Source organism: Xiphophorus couchianus, chromosome 11 (genome assembly GCF_001444195.1).
Source record: "Xiphophorus couchianus chromosome 11, X_couchianus-1.0, whole genome shotgun sequence".
NCBI classification, from domain to species: domain Eukaryota; kingdom Metazoa; phylum Chordata; class Actinopteri; order Cyprinodontiformes; family Poeciliidae; genus Xiphophorus; species Xiphophorus couchianus.
Genome location: NC_040238.1, coordinates 12,679,407 through 12,702,722, shown reverse-complemented (window position 1 = coordinate 12,702,722; position 23,316 = coordinate 12,679,407). Strand labels below are relative to the sequence as shown.

General features: G+C 43.3%; 1 protein-coding gene across 4 annotated transcripts in view; it reads left to right on the top strand.

The window, feature by feature from the left end:
* The window catches only part of cadm1a (cell adhesion molecule 1a), a 396,597-nt gene that overhangs the window by 87,126 nt on the left and 286,155 nt on the right, over positions 1 to 23,316 (top strand). The gene's annotated exons all lie outside the window — the stretch shown is intronic.

Sequence of the window (23,316 nt, the reverse complement as noted above, 5' to 3'; positions counted from 1 at the left end):
CAGGCAGCATTTCAGTGTCTTGGTTTAAATCTGAAACATTTATTGCTGATAAATCTGACCACAGACTGCTGAGACCAAGATGGGTCGACTGTGGGAACCACTGGACTGTAGAACAGAACAGTAGTATGAGAAAAACCCGCTGATGCTAACTGTTTGGCTGTTCTGTTAGCAATTAGCACAGTTAGCATCGGCACATGGCTGCTTCCACTGTTACCGATTAGCACAGTTAGCATCAATACACAGCCTCTTCTGTTACCAATTAGCACAGTTAGCATTGATACAGAGCTGCTTCATCTGTTAGCGATTAGCACAGTTAGCATCAATACACAGCCTCTTCTGTTAGCAATTAGCACAGTTAGCATTGATACAGAGCTGCTTCATCTGTTAGCGATTAGCACAGTTAGCATCAATACACAGCCTCTTCTGTTAGCAATTAGCACAGTTAGCATTGATACAGAGCTGCTTCGTTGGTTAGCAATTAGCACAGTTGGCATCAATACAGAGCTGCTTCGTCTGTTAGCGATTAGCACAGTTAGCATCGATACAGAGCTGCCTCTTGGAGCCATTTATGGAAGGTAAACATGAGTCTCAGTCTTCCTAAAGTCTGCCAGTATTTCTAAATCTTTAATTTTTCATTTAAAAATTGGATGGTAAATGTAAGCAAAATATAACTTTCTGTGGTCCTGTTGGAAATCTGACACAACCGCCATGAAGTGTTTCAAAGAGGTTTCTCTAGATCTTTCCACAAAACACTAGAAACACTACAGATTTTCAACACTAAAACATCTTGATGATGCTGAACGGCAGACTATCCAATGACAGAGGTCTTCTGTAACAAGCTCCGCCCATCAGGGGACTCCTCTGTTGCCAGATTTTTTGGTGGAATGCAACTTTATATTATTCACAGAAAAGTTGCTTTTTGGTGGATCTTTTCAAAGAGCGTTTGTAAAATATTCAAAAGAATATATATTTATCTATTGGCTGGTGTTTGTAAAGTAGCCAATCCCGGAGCACTGGACCTCCAAGGGCCCTCAAAGAGCAAAGATGAAGACAACTGTAAATGTTTGCTGTAGTGCTAATACTGTGCATATTAATGTATATTAACGTACAATTGGTATTTGAACTATCAAAATAGTCCAAGTGTTTTTATTGGGGATCTCAAGTATTTGCGGATTTCAGCTATCAATTATTTTAGGGAACAGATCTGCCCTCGAATATCGGCATATTTTATAATTAATCAATCTATTCATGTATTGTACATGTACATGAATACAGACAAACGTCTATATGTCATTTATTACGTTATGTCAAAATAAACAAAGCTGCAGTAATACATCACCAGTGCGTCTCCACACCTGATCTAATAATGAGGACAGTACCGATACTGGACCAATTCAGCCCCTACCTAATAAATACCGGAGATGAATCATTTTAATCCTCAGAGTAAATATCAGACCAGCTGTAATCAGTTAGAAGCTTGTGGTTTTTCTTGACGGTACTGTTTCCAGAGAGCGTGTTTGAGCTGGTCCGGCTGCTCTGCTCTGGCCGCGCCTCATGTGGAAGGTGAGCGCCTGCCAGGCCTTCAGACTGTCCTCGCCCGTCCCTCCTTTGTGTCCCGTCTGGCCCGGTTCCTCCCTCTACTGCTGCTTTGTGTTTGGACAGGGCCAGCAGGGCCAGCATGGAGGAGGGAAGGAGGGCCGTCTGTGCCCAGCCCGGCCACCTGGCTGCCCAGAGGGGAAGGGCGCGTGGAGGGCAGCGGCTGAGAAGGGGGTCAGAGCGAAAAAGAGACGTTTCCCCTCCTCTTCTTCTTCTTCACAGCCTTTCTCTCAGGCCTTCTGCTCTTTCATCCACTTCTTGGCTTTTCCTCTTTGTTCCTCCCACCTCCTTCTTCTCCCTCACTTCGTGAGTCTAAAGTCTAGTTCATGTCACATCTATTAAAAACAGACTTCACAGCGAAGACGACTTAATGAGCATAAAGATTTCCTAACAGTGTTCCTCCAAACACAGCTTCCTTTTGATATAAAGACATTTCGGCCCTGCAGCGCTGCCTCTCTGATGTCAGTGTGATGGCATGCAGTGGCCTCCGCACGTAAATATGTGTTAAAAAAAATAGATATTTTTAATAGACAGAATAATGTAATTGTGAAAATAAGAACCTGTAGTCTGATTTATTTAATAAAGGAAGTAATTATATGATTTTATAAAATCAATGTAAATCATTTCTGTGTGGCTCTGACCTTAAGCTCTAAATAAATAACGTCTCAAACTTGAGGCAATCAATCAAACCAGAGAAGACAGTTAAAAAGTACAGGATGCATCTAAAAATGACTCCATGCCATCTGACTGGAACGTTTTGTCTTTTGATATTTCCCATAATGAGAGAAGCTATAAGGCCTCCTTTCTCAATAATTCATCCCCAGCCTGATGCTTTGCTGCAGGAATCCTGTAGTTGGAGGCCTGGGGAGATGAGGCGAGACTGATTTTCATTCCATTTTATGTTCTGCTGTCGCAACAGCTGAAAACTTCAAGGAAAATGAAGACATCAGGGATGGAATCCAGAGAATAGAAAGTAAAATCTATGCAGGATATTAAGACTCTTAACTGGAAGGGGAACTCCCATCTGATCCGTTAGTGGAGGGCCGAACGGAAAACGTTCCAGTCCGGACGCAGAACTCCAGTAGGAGGACAGGAAGTAGAAAAAACAGAAGTCACGATGAGACCAGAGAGAGGCGGGACGGTCCATCTGGTGACCATTGAACTGTGGCTGCTGCAGCTCAGTTGGAAATGCCGCGCAGCATGACTGTGGTTGTTATGGTGAGCTTCCCTCCAACATTATTTGCTCAGGTTTGGTTCCGCTCTCTGACAATGACTTTATGACCAAACGTGAAGATGACAGTTCTCCAGATTTCCGTTATTTAAACACATCTCCAGTTTTCAACAACAGCAGGCGGCAGTTCAGCCAACATGGCCGGGCGGATCAGAGCTGACTCACCTAGCCAGTTGGTCCAGTTCATCCTTCAGTATCTACTCTGCTGGTGCTGATCAGCTTCATTTGCTTATTGTTCGTAAATTATAAAAACAAATAATAATATATAAAAGCAGATAGATTATCCAAAATATAATCTAAAGAAAGAACAAAACTCCACTTTGAAAGATTAAAATTTACACACAGGTATGAAATGGATCCTAATATCCAGAGAGCTTCTCTTCAGACTGCTGGCCACAAAACGACCCCAGAAATAAAGAAATGAAATGGTGAAAAAGCAAAAACAGGAGAATCTGTAATGGATTTTTGGTAAAGTCATTTCAAACATACTTTATTTATTCCAAAAGGGAATCCAATGTGGTCGAACTCACAGCATCCAGGTACCTTCAAAAGGTCGCTGTGGGCAGGAAGAGTCTCCAGTAGCGGTCAGTCTTACCTTTATGACAGTCTGACTGTGATCACATGCTAACAGATTAATGTCCAGGACAGAGTTGATATTCCTGGATGATCATTTGGCTTTAGCCAGAAACCAAAGAGAAATCCTCTAAACACAAAAATCTGACACCACTCCATTTTTGTTTCCATTTGGCAAAGAAGGAAGTTGTGCTCAGTATCTTCTTCTTAGGTTTTCATGTCATTTCCTTCAACGGTTCTTGGTGCAGCGCCCCCACAGGCGAGGAGGGGAACAGGTTGCTCAAATGGTTTGGATAGTTTGCTTTTGCCAGTTGTCTTTAACTCTCTGTCTGGCTGTACGATTTAAAACTCGGACAGAGAGATGTTGGAGTAGGGGATAAGATCGCTGGCCAGTATGATGGATGGAAGAGACGGTTTGAACTTCTTCATTCTGTCTTTCCAGAAGCCGCCTTTATAACTCCCCTGCGATTTGGGGTCAGAGTTCAGGTGTTTTTTGAAATCAGCTGTTCCTAGTTGTAAGAGCAAAAATCTTTCCAGCTGCACAGCTTCCAAAACCAGAGGGAATCATTACCCAAAGATGCAACAATTCAACCTTAAAATGAACAAGGGCCTAGAAACAAACTTAATAGAGCTGCTCCCCTCTGGTGGTTATATTACCTCAGAGTGCATGTAGTTACATGTCCAATAAAAAGATGCACTGGAATCAATGATTCCAGGGTCCGGCCCACCATGCGGTCTTCAGTTGATCACAGATCTAAATCTCATTCATGGCTCTGGAGAGCTGATGAACGCTGCATCGGGCTAATTAATGGTCAGGAAATCTGTCCCATTGTGGTCCATTATAAATGATAATGATTTTATATATGAAATATCAGCAGCTCTTCTGAAACCGAAAAGTAATTTCTACTTTATGAGCGATGCTTGATGCTCCGCAGTGGTTTCACTTCCTGTTGGAAGGTTTTTTCCAGCAGGTCTCCCCAACCCTCTGCACATTAAATCTGAATTATCCTCGCGCCGCCTCTCGAGCCGCCTCCTATTCTCAGTACTTTTTGCTCCTTAATTATTTTCAAGCTCTTCTGGAGCAGCTGACACATAGACCAGAGGTCAAACTGTGAGGCCAGGTGAAACTAAACTCACCATATTGCAGTCTCCTCTGCCTCTTCCTTCCACTGCCTCTTGCCTCGGGCTGATAATAGAGATTTGGGGCTCCCCTGCCGCTCGAGCCACCTGTGATATTATCTCTGAGCTCTAACAGGCAAGGTGGGACTCTTGGCCCTCGCTGCAGGGATGAAAAATTTGAATTAACTTTGTGGAGCTAAGTGGATCTGGTGTTCAGATCTGAATGTGCAGCAGATTTAAATTTAGCTTGTTTTTTTTAAGAGTGATCAGGTAATGCTTGTTTAAATCCACCCAAACAGTTCAGATCTTTACAGGTTGTCATCAGGATGAGCTAGAAGCAGAGTCGAACTGGTCGGGTTTCTTCCACCAGCCAGTTCCAGTTTGGGCCTTTCGAGATTTTTTTCCCCCTACATTGTAAAAAGCATAAAAAAAGAAGAAAAAAAAAGCTTCAGAATGTTTATCATAGTCTTGGATTTATTAGAACACATGTCTCTAACTAATAAAGTCCAGCCTGGTGGTTCATGCCGTTAAAGGCTGAAAATGGAGGCTATTTTTATGTCTTAATGCATTTCTTTTTGTTTGTGTTGGATTTTCTGATCGCTGATTAGAGCGCATCACAGAAAGTCAAGTCCAAATTCTGACCGATGAACTATAAACCAGAAAAACTCCGCTTGTGTCAGATTAAAGTATAAATAAGAATGAGTATGACTTCTTTTATTGGTTTTCTACCAGAATAGACTTTACTTAGTGTCATAGTTCCCCTGTATGCAGCACCATACAGACTGAGTTTAAGATTTTGTACCAATTGCAATGGTTATTATTAAGCAACAGTATCAACCATCATTTGTTCAAAGATCATGGCCGGTTTCTGTTCGTTCTTTATGAAAACTGTGTCTTTACAACAGAATATTGGCGTCATAGTAGATTTAAAAACAAACTCTGACCACATGGAAGCATATCTATGGCAGAAAGATATACATTTCTACGTTTTCTCAAACTTACAAGAATAAATGTGGATATACTCAGTTGAAAATTTGTAAATGTGAATTTAAAATGACTTGTCTGATTAAAGGTACAAATTTAAAATGTGAAATTAAGCTATTCTCTGACTTTATCCCCCCAAACTACATTTCCCAATGATTTTGAAGTTGGCCTTTGCTGTTTTTTGCCCATTTTTAGCCTCACAATGAACTTTTTCATGGCTTCAAGTGTGTGACTCTTTCAGCCTGCGGTGATTTCTCAGACCATAATGTGGAATGTTAATCAGTCCTGAACTGAACTGACTAGTTCTTCAGTTCAGAATCCCATTTTCATTATTTTCTCTACAACAAAAAACCTCAAGTTCTGCTCATTGCTCAGAATCACATCTTTGAAAGTGTTTCTCAGAAACCAAAAACAGGAATGCTTCAAGCTATTAGTTTTTAGACTGAAAATGTCGAGAATAATTACGGCCCTCATAGAATGTTTTAGTGCCGTTGCATTTTTTTTAGCATTGCTACAACTTTAAAATAGCAAAGCAGCATTAAAGAAGCAGGCAGATGTCATGTCTAATGTTATTCTAATGGCTGTTAATGTGGAGGAGAGCATCTGTATGGATGAGCTCATAAAACCTGCACTGGGTCAGACAGTTTGAACTGCACTGAAGAGCAGAATACTGGACTATTTCCAAACCAAATCAGCATTTTCTGCATGCTTAATGACAATTCTGCTTGGTTAACAAAACTGCACTTTATTATTTGGGTGCTTAAGAAACAAGGTATGAGCTGGTGAGGAGCAACATATGGCCAAAATATAACATTATTCTGGATTTAGTTTTTCTTTTTAGTTGCTGAGATTCAGCTGGAATGTGAGTTTTACTTCTGCCCGCTTGAACATTTTCCAAAATGTGAGTCGTTTCTGGTTCAGGAGTGAGGATGCGACTGTCAGATGTCTTCGTTTATTGTGGCAGCTGCATTTTGTGTCAAACGTCAGCAGGCTTTGCTCCGCATTTGTGCCTTCTCTTAGCGCTGCAGTTGTTGTTTTGCACATCTTGTTCTACCACACCTTTTCCTTCCACTCAGTTTTCCATTTCTGTGCTTAGACCCAAGCACTCTGTGTCAGGAAGTGGTGAGGTGAGGGGTGGTGAGGCAGACGCAGCGGACCCAGGTATGAAGAATATGAAGATTTAATGATGAAAACCAGTCAAAACAACGAACAGCAGGCACAAGGAAACACTGACGACGAACTGACTAGACATAGACGTTGACGAGGACCCGACAGAGGAACAAGAAACACAGGTGGAGTTAAATACACGGGAGGGTAATCACAGAGACGAGACACACCTGGGAACAATCAAGGGGAGGACAGGACAACGAAGAGACTTAACGACACAGAAAACTCTAAATAAACAAGGAAAAACACAGATCATGACAGTACCCCCCCCTCAAGGGCGGCTACCAGACGCCCAAGGAAAAAAAACCCAAAAAACCCAACAAGGGTGGGTGGAGGGGTGCCGGACGGCGGGCCAGAGTCCAAACTAACAAAAAACAACCCACCATCGTGGGCGGAAAAACAAGAAGGGCCAAGAGTCCATAAACAACAAAAAAAAACTACCCACAGGGTGGGCGGAGGCAAAGGAGGCGGGAACCACTGAGGTGGTCCGGCGGTCGTCCGCGGCGGCGGGAACCATGGAGGTGGTCCGGCGGTCGTCCGCGGCGGCAGGAACCACGGAGGCGGTCCGGCGGTAGTCCGCGGCGCTGGAGGCGGGAACCACGGAGGCGGTCCGGCGGTCGTCCGCGGCGCTGGAGGCGGGAACCACGAAGGCGGTCCGGCGGCCGCCCGCGGCGCTGGAGGCGGGAACCCCGGAGGCGGTCCGGCGGCCGTCCGCGGCGCCGGAGGTGGCAACGGGGAGTCCCGGGGGCCGCCCACAGACGGCGACGACGAGCCCCCCGAGGCAGGGTCTCTGGTGGAGCACAGGGGGTCTCAGTGGGAACACAGAAGGTCGGGGTCTCAGTGGGAACACAGGGGGTCTGGGTCTCTGGAGGAACGCAGGGGGTCTCGGGAGTCGGGGTCTCGGAAGGAACGTAGAGGGTCTGGGTCTCAGGAGGAACGCAGGGGGTCTCGAGGGTCTGGGTCTCAGGAGGAACGCAGGGGGTCTCGAGGGTCTGGGTCTCAGGAGGAACGCAGAAGGTCAGGGTCTCAGGAGGATCGCAGGAGGTCAGGGTCTCAGGAGGAACGCAGGGAGTCTCTGGAGGAACGCAGAAGGTCAGGGTCTCAGGAGGAACGCAGGGAGTCTCTGGAGGAACGCCGGGGGTCAGGGTCTCAGGAGGAACGCAGAGGGTCTCGGGAGTCGGGGTCTCGGAAGGAACGTAGAAGGTCTCGGTCGGAACACTGGGGGTCTGAGTCTCGGGTGCGCCGGCTGGAACGCCGGCTGATTCGGCCTCGGGTGCGCCGGCTGGAACGCCGGCTGATTCGGCCTCGGGTGCGCCGGCTGGAGCGCCGGCTGATTCGGCCTCGGGTGCGCCGGCTGGAGGTGAGCCGGATTGGAGCCTCGGGGCCGGCTGCGGGGGCGAGCCGCAGCGAAGCCTTGGAAGCGGCTGCGGGGGCGAGCCGCAGCGAAGCCTTGGAAGCGGCTGCGGCTCCGGAAAGCGACGAGGGGCCGGGTGCACCGGCGGCTCACGTCGCTGTCTCCGGGCTGAACGCGGAGGTGACGGATCCGGAAGGCGACGAGGGGCCGGGTCCACCGGCGGCTCACGTCGCCGTCTCCGGGCTGAACGCGGAGGTGACGGATCCGGAAGGCGACGAGGGGCCGGGTTCACCGGCGGCTCACGTCGCTGTCTTCCCCGGCGTGAGTAAAGGCGGGGGCGGCATCCGGTGGGCTCTGGGGTGGTGACTGGTCGCATCAGACACTGGTTAATCGCCAGGGTGTAGTCTGATTCCAGTCCCATCTCCTCCAGCAGCAGCGGAGATGGCAGGATCTCTACGTCCCTGTAGAGATCCCGCTGAGCCAACTCCAACTGCTGCTGGAACCATACCTCCGGGTCGTGCTGCATTCTCACCATCGGTATGGTCGGGTCCTTCTGTCCGGAAGTGGTGAGGTGAGGGGTGGTGAGGCAGACGCAGCGGACCCAGGTATGAAGAATATGAAGATTTAATGATGAAAACCAGTCAAAACAACGAACAGCAGGCACAAGGAAACACTGACGACGAACTGACTAGACATAGACGTTGACGAGGACCCGACAGAGGAACAAGAAACACAGGTGGAGTTAAATACACGGGAGGGTAATCACAGAGACGAGACACACCTGGGAACAATCAAGGGGAGGACAGGACAACGAAGAGACTTAACGACACAGAAAACTCTAAATAAACAAGGAAAAACACAGATCATGACACTCTGTGAACAGCAGTGATCTACGGCGGCCTGCTCTCATTTTTTTTGAGGCGAATGACGTCTGTTAAACAACTTGTGACATCTGTTATGCTTTATGTAACAAATCAGAGTTTGAGTTAAAATTTTTTTAGTTTTAAATCACTGAACTAAGTGACATTTTGCAGGTATTCTGTAATACTGACATGCAACTGTTTGAGTAAATGTGAGCTTTGATTTTTTTACTTTTTTTGGGAAACTTTTGTTGGAATAATTGGAGGAACATTTTCATCATGCTTTGATAAAATGTTTATCCCATATTTTTAATATCCGAGTGCAGATTTGAATGAAAACGGTGTCAAACATCAACCAGGGAGTGTTTGCCCGAGGTTACCGAACGCGTCATGTGTCAGTGGAGCAGCCGCCCGTCGCCGCGCTGCGTCTGCAGGTGCTGATCTTCCTCCTCCTCATTTGTGAGTTTACAGACACTTGGCTCAATACAGCGCCGCTGTTCCTCCGTCAGGGTTTCCTCTCCTCGCCGCCACTAAGAAATTGGAAATCTATACGTTGTACGTGAGCACACAGCTCGGGTCTCGGCGGGATCCCTGTTACCTCTGTGTGGGATTGATTCGGGTAATTGATTATGTCGCCACATAATATGTGGTTGGACATTGTTGGAGCTTAAAGGATACCTCTGTCTGTTTCCATTACATTTTTACTCTGTTATTATTAACACTGTTGGTCACCAACTTAAAAGCTATTATGTTTCACACGGCAGGAAACGGCAGCAGTCAAACTAACAGGATGGAATCAAGCCACAGTCGTTCGCTAGCAGACGGCCGGGTCTGCTTTATTTTGTTGCGCTACAAACACAAACTGGTGTATGTTTTAGAAATGCTGTGTGACAGACCATCGCAAAAAGGTACGAAACTGACATGGACGTAAAGTGAGTCGTGTGTTTTGCATTTTATTCTGTAGAATCTCATGTCTCTGTAGATTTCAGCTGCAGGGCTTTTCAGCATCTAAATGATAAAATTGTTTCCAGTTCTTTGTAAAACGAGTCAGATTGGATGGAAGCCATCTGTTAACGCAGATACCCTGCTGGATTTACCTCTGGACTTTGACTAGGCCATTCTAACCCATACACATGCTTTGATTTACACCAGCTTCTCACCCACAAAATATAGTAATGGACTTTTGACCCCAACTCTTAGCATGCAAGCATTTCCAGTAAGTCAGGACAACACAACCAGCATCAGCAATATGTTGGTTTTGTTTATGTTTTCAAACATTTCTGAAATGCATACGCATGGTTTAGTTTCTAGGTTGATTTCTGAAGAGGATCTCAACACCCCAGACTTCCCTTAATGCCCGAACTATTGAGTGCTGAACAGAAGCTGCGTCCATGAACGTTGAAATGAAATGTATATCACATTTATGAGCCTATGTCTATGAGCCCAAGGTCTCCATGAGATGTTTACACAGATATTTGTTTTCACTTTTTTTCCCCCCGAATAGTGCCTGAAACACAGCTGCTTACTAAACCAACTAAAGTCGTCTTCTTCGGTGTTGGTGTTGAACAGTCTGACACTTCCTCGGTCTCTCTGTCGTCGTTTCCACGTCACTTTTGGTTTTGGGCCGTCCTCTTCATCACGCAGCAGTCCAGCCTTTAGAAGCCCATTGGTAAAAATCCATCCATTAGCCGCGTCTCATATATGGATGAGTTTTTACATGCGCTGTGCAAAGCGTGTAAAAGCAGAAGTGTCTTATATTCTGGAAATTGCAGTAAATATTCAGGTTTAGTCCAGGCTCCAGCTTTGGGTCCCGTTGCAGCTCTGACTGCATGTTTCATGCGACTCCACCAACATGTCAACAAACAATTCATATGTAATCTCATGTGACCACAACACCTTCGTTGTTGTGTCTATATGTCTGGCGGTAAACATTCAATGAGACTACTTAAGATTTTCTTATTCATGTTTTCTCAAAAACGCCAGATTTGTGGATTTACTGGAACAAACCTAAAAGTTGGCATCCAGTAGGATTCCTGCTGCTCTTTCTACGAGTTCCAGACAGTTATTAACTTTCACCACCGTCTTCACTCGGGTGTCTAACATAACCGAATTTAAACTGCCACTTTTTATTTGCAGCCAGATGGGAAATCAGTTTTTTTTAATACACAAATTAAATTAAATGCAAGCATATTGGAAGCACCTCGTCTGTTTCTACTAGACAGGTTTTTAGCTTTCTGTTATACCTGAGATCACTTCCCAGGGGTCTAATTTCTTCTGAAAGGGCTTTTAGAGAGATTTTCTTGCAGATAAACACCCGTAATTGCTGGACTTCACTATTTTGCTGATCTGACCTCATTTCTACTTTCCACATGGTGTGTTTTGTGAAAAGCCTTTGCAGAATGCTACGTGGGAGTCCTCCTCCCACACTAAAAGATAGGTTGGATAATTCGCTGCCACCAGATTGGTCGTTTGTCTCCACATACTCTCTTTTATGGAGCTCTTGTGGCAGATGTAGCAATCTGCGGTGCGCGTGGAGAACTCCCCACCGGCAGCTTCCCTCACACCAGGGGCAAACAGGGAAACGGCTCAAACTCCCCCCAAGATGGCCACTGACCTTCCAACCGGTTGTTTACGGCTTGCAGAGATTCTGTGTCGTCTGCAGAGTCATTCATCGACTTTAATCTTTGTACTTGGGCTGCAGATTAAACACTCTGTAGTTTACACACAAAGGGCTCGCCGGGGGAGCACAGCTACCTGGGGAGGCTGGAAATACACTGCTAATAAATACCATCCCACCCCGGCTTCTGGTTGTTTGTCTTTCATCATCTCAGATTTGATTAAAAATGCTTATGGAGATGTGGGTGAGGTCTGGCCCCCTCTTTGGCCTCTCTCCTGGGACCGTGGTTGAGGAGGGGCATTTCATTTGCCTCCTTCTCCCCAGCATCGGCTGCTGCTGGTTATTAGCAACCCTAATGACTGCTAAATTTGATATGAGACCCCTCGCCAACCCTGGCTGCTTGGTGGCTGTGCGCCGCTCTCCGGAGAGACTTTATGAATGCCTCCTGTTCCTTTGATTAAACTTTCATATGGCAGTGAACTGCAACATCCAGCCGGGAGTGAGTCACCATCTCCATCTCCATTTCCCTGCCATTGTTTACCCAAGTGGAAGAGGAGGAGATATCAGCTGTGCTCCAAATGAAAGAGCTGGAGGAAAAGTGGCGCCGGCATGGCACCGACTATAACTGTGACATGCTGACAAGCTTTCTGTGCTAACAGCTGATGGCTGTTGAGGCCAAGCATTAAATGGACATCTCTTCATTTTACCGACGGACTGTGAAAACCAAATGTTTGCATGCTCTGCTAGTAAAACCTATTTTTTTCAGGTCACATAAAATTATCTTAAACTGTTTTAGGTTAACTACAGAAAGTGGGGGCTTTACTGTCAGTTAAAATTACATTATAGAAAATTACAGCAAAAATAAAAAATGAAAACGTCTTGAATTTGAAATGAAAGATGCCGTTCTTCACAAGCAGCCCTGTAAAAATATTTGGTAACACTTTATTTGACGGGTTGTGAATATGACTGTCATGACACTCTTACTTTAGCTTTAATAACATAAAGCTACATCATTTTTTAAAGTTTAATCAGTAGTACTTTTATAACAAATTTATGTTAGATCATGATTTCTTGGTTAATGTCAAGTTGTCATAAACAAAGACATTTTGAATAATGTCAACTTTGTATTAAAAGTGTCATGATTTACCGAATGACACTTTGTGACAACAGTCATAAATATTCATGAAGAAAATATTCATGTTCATGACAGGTGTTATGTCAAGTTTATGACGGTGTCATAACAGTCTTATTCACAACCCGTCAAATAAAGTGTTACCAAATATTTTAATAGCATATTTTACCCTGTTAAAGGTTTCTTTTTGCAAACATTTCCTAGCCCAGTAGGTTTACTGGTCACATTTCCAAACCCTGGATTCTGATCTTCTGCAGACTTTAAGGAAGCAGATCTGAGAAGTCAGTCTGATCTCTTGTTGTCACAATGTCAGAACCCTGGAATGAAGAAGAGAAATCTTTCATTTATCCCCCTTTCACCTCTTCATTTCTAAAGAGGTGTTTCTTTAGAAATGAGCCAATCACAGATTCCTGTGCGAGGTTGCTGGGCAGAATTAGCCTGGACCAGCTGGTGATTTTAACAAAGTGAGGGTCGGATCAGATCCTCCAGCAGGATGCATCACAACGAGCCAGTGGTCTCTGGTGACGGGCAGCGCCGCTGCCATCATGCCTTGCTTTGCTGTGAGGGTGTCTACATGGTGGGAGGCGATGTTTGGCTGATGTGTGTCAGAGTTTCCCCAGCTAAACGTCACCCTGAGCTTCACGACGCCTCTGTCAGCTCACCGTCTCCTCACCTGTCAGGCTGCCGGCTCTGCCTCTGGTTCAGGATGCACACATCCCAGTCGTCCCAGTTTTCCCAGACATCCCAGCCACCAACCATCTGCATAATGTAAACAGAATTGACACTCATTAGACCGGGTCCGTTCCAGTGATTGGAGAAGCTGGGGGCGGTGGACAGGGGGTCACCGTGGCGATGCGCCGACTCCTCCTCTGTTGTTGTTGTGAGGGAGACTTCACCGTCTGTGACGGTCAGAACCGTCGGTTGGGCCGGGTTCGAATCTTATTTGACGCCGTGTTCTGAACTCCCTGGAGGTTCCTCTGTTGTTGTTCAGCTGCCTTTCAAATATTTAATCACTACGACTATTAAAGAGAGCAGTGACAATAACTTGTGTTTTGGTTCTCATGAAAAAAGTCTTATTTTAAATTATGTCATCACAAGGTTCAGCTGAAAATTTTTAAGCCCTGATGCAAATGAGGTTTATTGTAAAACGTACAAACTAACAGTTGTTTACTGTCAACAGCTGAAATGGTTTTGTCTAATTGTTATGATCCATAAATGTTTGAACTTTTAGTATGATGTATGTTTCTGTTTTTATATTCCTTTATTTCCTCTTGTACCAGTTAATTTTTTTTTCACTGTTTGTGTTTTGGATTTATTTCTATTCAGTTTGTTTTCCCCTTTTCATTTCCAGCCTTCCATTCTGCTCTCCTTCCCGGCTGCTAATCACCTCCTCATTTTCTCCTACCTGTTCTTTCCCCCCAGCTGCATCCACTCACCTGTAATTAGCTCTTCTGGCTCCTTTTTGTCTTTTCCATCTTTTCCTCAATATTTAGACTCTTCAGGATTCATTAGTTCTCACCAGTACCTCTGTTTTATCTCATATTTATCATATTTTCTGTGCTCACTGCCATCCTGCTGTACATTTGCATTATTTTTTTCACTCCTGACTGCATCCTTGCTTCTCTACCTCTCTTCATTTGGGTTCTTCATTCATCATGACACTAATAGGCATGAATATCATGCAGACTGATAACTGTTACATATACAGACATATCAAGTCATGTATTTTGACATACAACCAATAAACAGGAAGTGATGATGTATCGGCTTCCACCACAGCGGGACCTCCAACCCCTCCACACCTCTTCCCCATCCAGTCGCTGTGTAATATTTTCAGATTTTTTCCATAAATCAATCCATTCATGGAGAATATCTAAAATATTCAACAAATGCAGCTAAGGAGATTCAGACACTTTTGGTCAACGCTACTTGACATGCCACAGGCTAGCATTTACAAAGCAGCCAATCCAGGTGTGCCGTTTATTTTCCATGGTGGTGATTGGATGAAATATGAAAGCTTGTGGATGCTATCTTCTGCAATACTTTGATGGTTCCCACTGTGTGTATTAATGCATATTAAGGTACATTTGCTGTTCAGATTATTAAAACAGACAGATGCGTGTTTTTAGAGGGTGTGTAGCGTACTTGAGGATTTAAAACAGGGTCTGCTGTACCTCAATAAAGTACCAAATGATGCAGGTGTGACCGATTGGTTCTTAAACATCCCTATTCTTTACCATATTTTCTTCCATCATGGCTGTTTTGCATTTCCCTGCTCATGTTTCCCATTCTGTTCCCTATTTCTGTTTCAGTTTTACTATTTTTACTCACTGCAGCCATCAGCGACTATTAGTAATTTTGGGTCAGACGGAAATGAAAACTGCATCTGGTGTGATTTTGGCTCCATGTTGTAAATCATGCAAATGAGACAGATGGATGTTTTGGTCTCATCTTCACTGAACAGAAATAATGAGCTGAAAGGTTTGGTTTTCCTCACAAGAGTTCTGCTTCTGCACTAATGGAACGAAGTTAATGCTTTGGCTTCATACCTGATGGCATGTTAGAGATCTTAGGTCTGTTTCATAAAAAGACTCTTCCATACATGCGCCATACATTCAGTGTGATTTGATATTTTGAGTCACACAAACCAGATCCAAATAAACATGTTTGATTTGAGTTGAACCAAATCCTAAATGCAAATATTTGTACTTCTAAGCAAATGAAATAGCATAAAACGATATGCATATAAAGTGACATTTTGCATTATAACACAATTTTTATGTTTTAATAATTAACAAATAGTCTGTGAGGTTACATGTCTGTAGCTTAGACATGGTCTAATCTGGGTTAAATGTTGAATAAAATAGACGGGGGATTTCTCCAGTGCCGTTTGCTTTATTTCTGCACCAGATTCACAATAAAGACGTCAATAATGATATGCAGACATGCAAATACTGCATATGTGAACAATTGTCACTTGCTCCTTTCAATTTGAAAAATACACAATGAAAATGGGGAGAAAAGCAAATCAGGATGGATTTTCTGAACCTATAAGTGATGTGGATGTTTTGGTTTTTTGGTTTTTTTGGCAGATTTTGTCATGTCTGATTTAAATGTGAGGACATTTAAAAGTAGTTCTACTTGTCCTAATCTAATATCTCCACAGTTGGAGATTAAGATCAGGACAAAAGAACTCTGATTTGAACAAATCAACTTTAAATATTTTGTAAATGTCTTCCTCAGTTGATTTTGAGACGTTTTGGACACTACTTTGATTGAAGGATTGTTAATTGAACTTGGGACAAACATCAAGACAGCTAACAGCTTTTTTCACATGTATTCCCATAACTTTGTAGTTTTTTTTTTTTAGTTTTTTTTACCAGTGCCACAGTCATTTAAGGTTTTCTAGGGATTGTGCTGCTTCTAGAAAGTTTCTAAGCTTTTCGTCCTGAATCAAGTAGAGAGAACCCAGCATGCAGAGAGGAGATGTACAGCTAAATGTTTACAGTGTAAGAAGGATTTTTACTTTCTATCTGACATGAAATCTGACCAACCGGCTCCTGATTTAAGTCAGCTAGGATTAACTAAATCATTTCTATGTGTTAAACTGCAAAACAATTAGACATTTTTAGCACTTTCTTCATTAGAAGTTTCTATCCAGAATCATCTATCAGCTCTCTAACTTGGGTCAAACATTTCGGGTTTCATCTCACAAACTTCTCAACATAGCTCACTGGAGTTTTGGCCCATTCCTCCTGACAGAACCACTGGAACTGGGTTAAGATTCCCACAGGCATTTTTAATAGTTTCTTCAAACACACAAATTTAAGGAGCATTGCTCTGATCTTACATGAGACTGTAAAAAAACCAGGAAATTGTTAAACATCCTGTCATCTGTAAGTAGATAAATGTACAGAAAAACTTCATTCTTGCTCTTAAACCTTAATAAAACTCTCAATCCAAATGATCACAGGGCCAGTTTAGCTGGATTAATGTTACCGGCATATACTATTAATGTTCTTTACTGATAACCTAGTCTTATACAGTCGGTTAACCTTGATGTGTTCTGCGTTGTGTTCAGTTGAAGAAGGGAGTCAGATCACAACAGTTGCTGGTTGTTCTGCACAAACTGAAATAAAAATGCCCTTTAACATGCAGCTCTTCCATTCACAGGAGTTGGAATTCCCCTAGCAGATAAGCACATGGAGAAACTCTGTGACTAATTAATAACAATATCTACTCTAACATTTAAGAAAAAAGTTCTTAACTTGTCAAAAAGAATACTCCTCTAATATGTATTAAAACAAATAAACATTCACAGCTGCATGTACTTACAATTTTATATATTTCATAAAATGCAAGCTTAACCAAAAGCAAAGAAAATTTTCTCAGGCAGCCTAGTGCCAACTGAGGGTACTGATGTCATAAGACGCTCTCTTAAAGTGACAGTACAGGTACTAGTGTTCACCAAAATAATAAAATTCTTAAAATATAACAAAAAAATAGGATTCGTCAGTGTTAATCAGGATTTGGTGAAATTTCAAACATTGCTATAATAAAAAATAAAAGCACATTTTCTAAAGTTGTTGCATTAGCATGAAATAGCTAATCACCTTCTCTGTTATAAGTAAGGAAGGATGTGCAGGCGAGTCGCGGTTTGTCCTTTTTATAAAATAATGTCACTATTTTTTGCTCTGACAGTAGAAATCGCTCATCTTTAAGTTCATCCATCAGTCAGCCTATTAGGGCCTCTCGGAGCTCCATAATGACTCATTGTTCAGGGATTGAAGGTCACTTATATCCAGGGCTGATGGCGTCTGAACCCGTCTCCTCGGGGTTGAACTGAAAACCTTTTGATTTACATCGGGCCCATCCCTGCCTCCACCTACGTCCCAACAGCAGCGACAAAAGAGCGACGGCGAGTCCGATTCGCCGCCATTGATCTCCTTCGACCCACGTACCGGCAGCAGAGACGTGATTACCGCCGTTCGGGTGCACAGGGGCGCTTTTCAAAGAGACACAGCAGAGAGTGAACTTGGTCACCGAGAGACTTTTTTTGTGCTGTGTGACGGAACCTTTTGATGGCTGTTGGCGCACAGTAGCAGTTCAGAAAGTAAGGGTGAACAATGTAGACATAAAACCTGAACACAAATTACAGGCTGCTGCGGCATAAAAGTTAATCCTTGCTCATTTTTCCCTCCTCCATCTTTGTTGCTATTCATCATCATTCATGTTACAGTATTACACTGGAAATATGAAATGTGTCTGCTAACTCAGAGCTTGAAGAAAAATCAGCGGAGTGAGACCATTTTTCTTCTTCTCGTTGCTCTGATGGACCAAACAAAGAAAAGATCTTCAGCCTCCACCAGTCACAACCATTTGCCTAATGCTGTGTCCAAACTGGTCCAGTTCGTCTAACTGGTTGCCAGCGTTCCAGATTTATGGGACGAGTTCCATGTAGCAAGGTCTTTATAAAAATAAATATCTCCACCACCACATCGTTTAAAAATCCTCTGATTGGTTTCAGAAAGGTTTTCATTCACAGGAACCTGCAAAAATACGCAGCCATTTGTTGTTTTAAGCATGCCAAACCCATAGGGGGCAGTGTAGCGCAAAGCTAAAATCTGTCAGCCAACCAGATTGCTTCAAAGCAACCAAAATAATGTCACTTATTTTCCTGTTAGAAAAGATTAATATTTTGCCAGGAGGTTAATCAGAAGCTGAGCGCAACTTCCTTCTTGAAATGTGAACAAAAATGGAGTGGCATCAGATTTTGTTTCATTTCTCCCGCCAGACTTGTGCGTTTATTTTGATTGTATTAACCCAGAATGCCCTGCGCTGTAGTCCACTTCCTGCTTTTGGAGCAGTCTCCGGTACGCTTGACGTTAACATTGAAACTGAACCAAAGTTCACTTCAACTGAACCCAGACCAGAGTTTGTAGTCGGGCCAGAGTTCACTTCAGAGTTTGATTACACATTCGCACATTACCAAACAAACCGGACTTTCTTGACAGTCGGACTGGAGTTTGATTAAAGTGGACTAAACTGGACGGGTGTGAATGCATCCTTAATGACCAACTGCTGCAGGAGCCTTTGTAATTTCTCTCCATTGACTCCTCCCCCACTGTTCAGATATGCAGATCTTCCACAGTCAGTTCCTACTGCCATCACAAATGAAGCAAACTGTAATAATCTGATTGTTAATCCTTTTTTTTTTTAGTTGATCTGTTTTTCATCAGAAGTGAAGAAGCTTGCCTGGAGCCATGTTTCTAACTCCTGTCACAAGAGCCAGCAGAGTTTCTCCTCTCAATGTCAACTTGACGTTGCTAAAATTAGCATTGGTGTTTTCACAGGAAACCATTAGATTGGTTGGGAAGTAAACGGTGTGATATGCAAACAATCTGCCTGCAGTTCCCTTTGAAACGGAGAGGACAGGAAGCCGCAGTCAGCAAATGAGATACGCCCCGAGAGACTCGGCTGCAGCCGCACTTTCTCCGCAGGAATCCTGAAAGGTCACAGAGAGGGTAGAGGACCGTTAGTAAACTTCATCAGCTAAGGGAGAGATTATTGTTCCTTTTTTAATCTAATAAAATCCAATTTAAGATGTTTAGAGCTGGCGAATTGATAAAGACTGAATAAATGAGTTCTCTGACATGCTTATGCTGATTCAGAGTTTTTTTGTTTTTGTTTTTTTTTCCCCAGAGACGTTGGGTTTGCTAAAGAAACTGATGCTGTTTCCAGTCAGAAAATGTGTTCTTCTGGACTTAATTACTGGAAGGAACAGGATTTCTTTCCCTTGAAAGAAAAGAACAGATGGCACACTGAGTCTTTTATTTGTGTGAATAATCTGAGAGGGTTGTGGGGAGTTGGAGGAGTTTGGCAGTGGTGCCGCTGGTTGCCAGAATGTGAGCAGGTTGCATAATCTGGGAGCTTTTTGCCACTCAACAAACAGGCCTGCAAATGGTTCTTTTCAGCCAAAAATACACTACATTCATGTTTCTCTATGTAAAATGATTAAAAACTCTACAGAGGTTTTAAGATGACCAGGTTATACGAATAATACCTTGCATTGTTCACTCTTGGGGAAAGTGAAAGAGATGAACGTTATTGTGTGAAAGTTACGGTTCAAGCTGTTCTCCTTGCGAGTACAAAAGAATCTAACTCTCTTGTGTTTCTTGTGTTTGTTAAATCTGTCTCAATAGGTGTTTAAACCTGACAACGGGGCTAGCTAGCCTCATAGCATCTAGCATACATCATCTACTCATGATGGATTGCAGCGCTACATGTAACGTTGATTTTAGATGCACTTTTTATAAGTGCGTCATGTTTCCACCACTTCTTACTGCTGTTGGTTCGAGGAGCGGCCGTATTGAAACGAGAAATCTTGGCCCAACTTCCGAACGTGTTCCAGTTGATTGTTTTTCTAATGGGAAGTCGGAATTTCCCGATTCTGAGTACATTTGGAATGTAGCATTATCGGTCCCAAAGATTTTGTTGCAAAAGTCTCCTATCATAACCTTTAACCTTTAAACCTGCCAACTAAGACCTGCAGAGTCTGAGTTGGATCTCTTGGATTTTTTGGTCATTTCTTTGAGCTTCACGCTCTGACTGAATTTTCTGGGATGTTCAATCATTGTATCAGTTCTGAGTGATGATCAATGTTTGAGGTCAACACCGTCTACTTGGCCTCAACACACAGACCAAACCTCCGAAGAAGGAGTTCTGTCTTCATGGAGACCGGTTTCATTTACTGTTTTCTGAGCGTTCAGAGAATCACAGTTCAACCTTGTTGACTTGGCGTTAACACGCTGACTGCAACATTAGTTTGTAGAAATGAACCATTTGTCCTCGCTGAATGTGTGTGGCCTCCCCTCAGGGTGTAATTAGTTTAATTTTCTTCGCCATTGATGGTATAAAATGAGCTAGAAACGGGACTTTGGAGGTGTTGGCTGAGTAGATGTTGGTGTGGGTGAGATGTGAGGACGGGTAAGAGCGTATTGTTGGTGCCGCTGTTCAAACGAACCACGCAAAGACTTTGAGTTACACTGCAGGGAGTGTTTCTGCTTTCTGATGCATCACAGCCACTTTTATTCCTGTCAGCCGTGGCTGGCATTGAAAACCCTCCCACCTACGCAACGTGCTCCGAAACTCCCCGAATGTTTAAATGAAAGAAGCCATGAGATGCTGGTGAACTTTGCTTATTCAGTCTTGTTTCATTCAGGAAATCTGTGCACCTCCATAAAGGCGTGTTTTCTTATTTCCCCTGTTTGTGCCTTTCTCTTTTTTCTGTTTTGTTTTTTATTCCTGCAGCAGCTTCCCCTCGGCTCATACCCGAACGTGAAATTCAGATGGGTCTAAAGCATGTAGAGCAGAAAAGAAATGTGTTTCTGAAGGGGTGAAGCAGCACATCAGCCTGAGCCAACTTCCCCCTTTTCCCTTGTTAAAGAATAATACATTTCACTGTCATCTCTAAAAGCGGCTGCATGCTTATCTCTCACACTGTGAGAGGATTTAAAAGGAGAGCTTTGTTGGACATATTGAGCTTTCCATGTTTCAAAATGAAATATTGTCAGATTTTGTTCTCTTTTCCATTCCGTTGCCTGGAGCCATGTCTCAGCACAGCGCTATTCTCTGTACTATGAAACCTGGCTGTCAGAGAGCTCTCTTAAGGCCGCCGCATGTGTTCCTCCTCTTCCTCACGTCATGAGATGTACCCTTTAAAATTACCACCTTCCTCCCTGTACGCGGTATTACCTGTCTAGACATGTTGGGTGTGCAGCAGCGTAACGCGGCGAGCCGTCTGACAGGACGAGGCGTGTCAGTCATTCGTTTTGCTCTCACCTTTGTGAATCTGGACTCGGTCGGCCTCAGAAGCCGGCTTTGCGTTTTACATCTTTGGTCATATTTAATTTAATTTATTTTTTTACCAGACCTCGATGGTAATCGCTGCTTTTGTCCGATTCCTTGCAGTGGATTGCAAACATGCCCAGGTTACAACCGCTGTCATCATCCCAGCAAAAACTGTGATTTAGAATTTCAGTGTTTATCTTTCTGAGTCTTCGGAAATCTAGAACACAATACCGGGTCGAACGGAGGACCTCAGGGTTTGCAGAGGTTTCTCTGCGTGTTGCACGATCAACATCTGTACACACACAAAACCTCGGAAATAGGAGTGGACATTTATCGTGTTATTTATCATGATAAAGAAATTCTCATGATAAATTCCAATTGAGTTTTCTTAAAAAGCAAAACTGTCCTGGGGTGTGCCGTGGTGGCGTAGCGGTTAGCGCGACCCATATTTGGAAGCCTAGAGTCCTCGACGCGGCCATCACGGGTTCGACTCCCGGACCCGACGACATTTGCCGCATGTCTTCCCCCCTCTCCTTCCCCGTTTCCTGTCAGCCTACTGTCATATAAGGGACACTAGAGCCCACAAAAGACCCCATGGAGGGATAAAAAAAAAAAAAAAAAAAGCAAAACTGTCAGGATTGTTATTTTTATTATTCACATTTTCTTTTATTTTAGATTCATTTGAAATTTTATTCCACCCAATGCTGTCATTAAAATCTAACAGATAAAAGATAGTTGTCCTAAAACAGTAATTTACTGTTGGTTTATTAGATTATCTTCACTTTTTCTTTACTTCATACCTTATTTTTCTTCCCTATCATCATTCTTATTGACAATAAAAAGTCATCTTAAGATATTACAGAGTCAGATTTCATTTTCTCTACCTGGCTGTGACAGTAGACGCTAGACATGACGGTTCATCGTCCATCTGCCTCTGTTCTTCCCCTGAAGCGCCCATTGGTCAGGAGGAGGGTAAATCTGGACTCATCAGATCACATCCAGATCCAGATCTGCTGTCCTGCAGGTTTTAGGTGCGACCCTCTCCAACACACCCGGACCAAACCGTTGAATTACCTCTTCAGCTGGACCAGCAACGAGTCATTCATTTGATTCAACTTTGTTGGATCTAAAACCTGCACATCAGAAGATCTGAAGGAAAATCTCTCCCTTGCTGATGGGAGCCTTTTCCTCCAGTTAGCTTCACTGTGTGGTGGTTTTCACAGCTCTTCAGTCCCAATCTCCTGAGCTTCCTTTACATTGTGCGTGTAGAAATATTATTACTGTCGGTGTTAAACGACTGTGAGTTCTACTGCTTTTGATTATACCCAGTGTTTAAGTGACCACCAGTCACAAACTTTGAGACTTTTTCTTGTTCCACTCTTAACTTCCAGCTTCTAATAATTTGTTGCACCGTTTTCAGCCCAGTTTGTCCTTTCTGCGTTGTCGTTGATGTTTTCCTCTGCTTGATGCCAATAATCTGACCATTCCTCCACACACTAACACATTCTCCATGACAACAAGATGCGTCTTTCCACGTGGTTAGGAAACGAGGATCTACTTTCTGCTTCAGTTTTGATTAAATAACTTGTTGCAGCTGGAAGATAGCTTCTACATATTTAATTTATTTGCATACAAAAATGATTTGCTTACCAGGCAGTGATTTATTTTAGGCTGAAATCTGAGTAATGACAGTTTTTAGCAAAGAAATGATCAACATTGACATATGTTGGTTATGGTGAAGTCACCGATCCTGTTAAAGGTTTGGTTTAAGCAATCTGCAGGTTTCTTTGTGACAGGAGGCAGATGTGATAATGTTTTTACAAAAATAGAAAC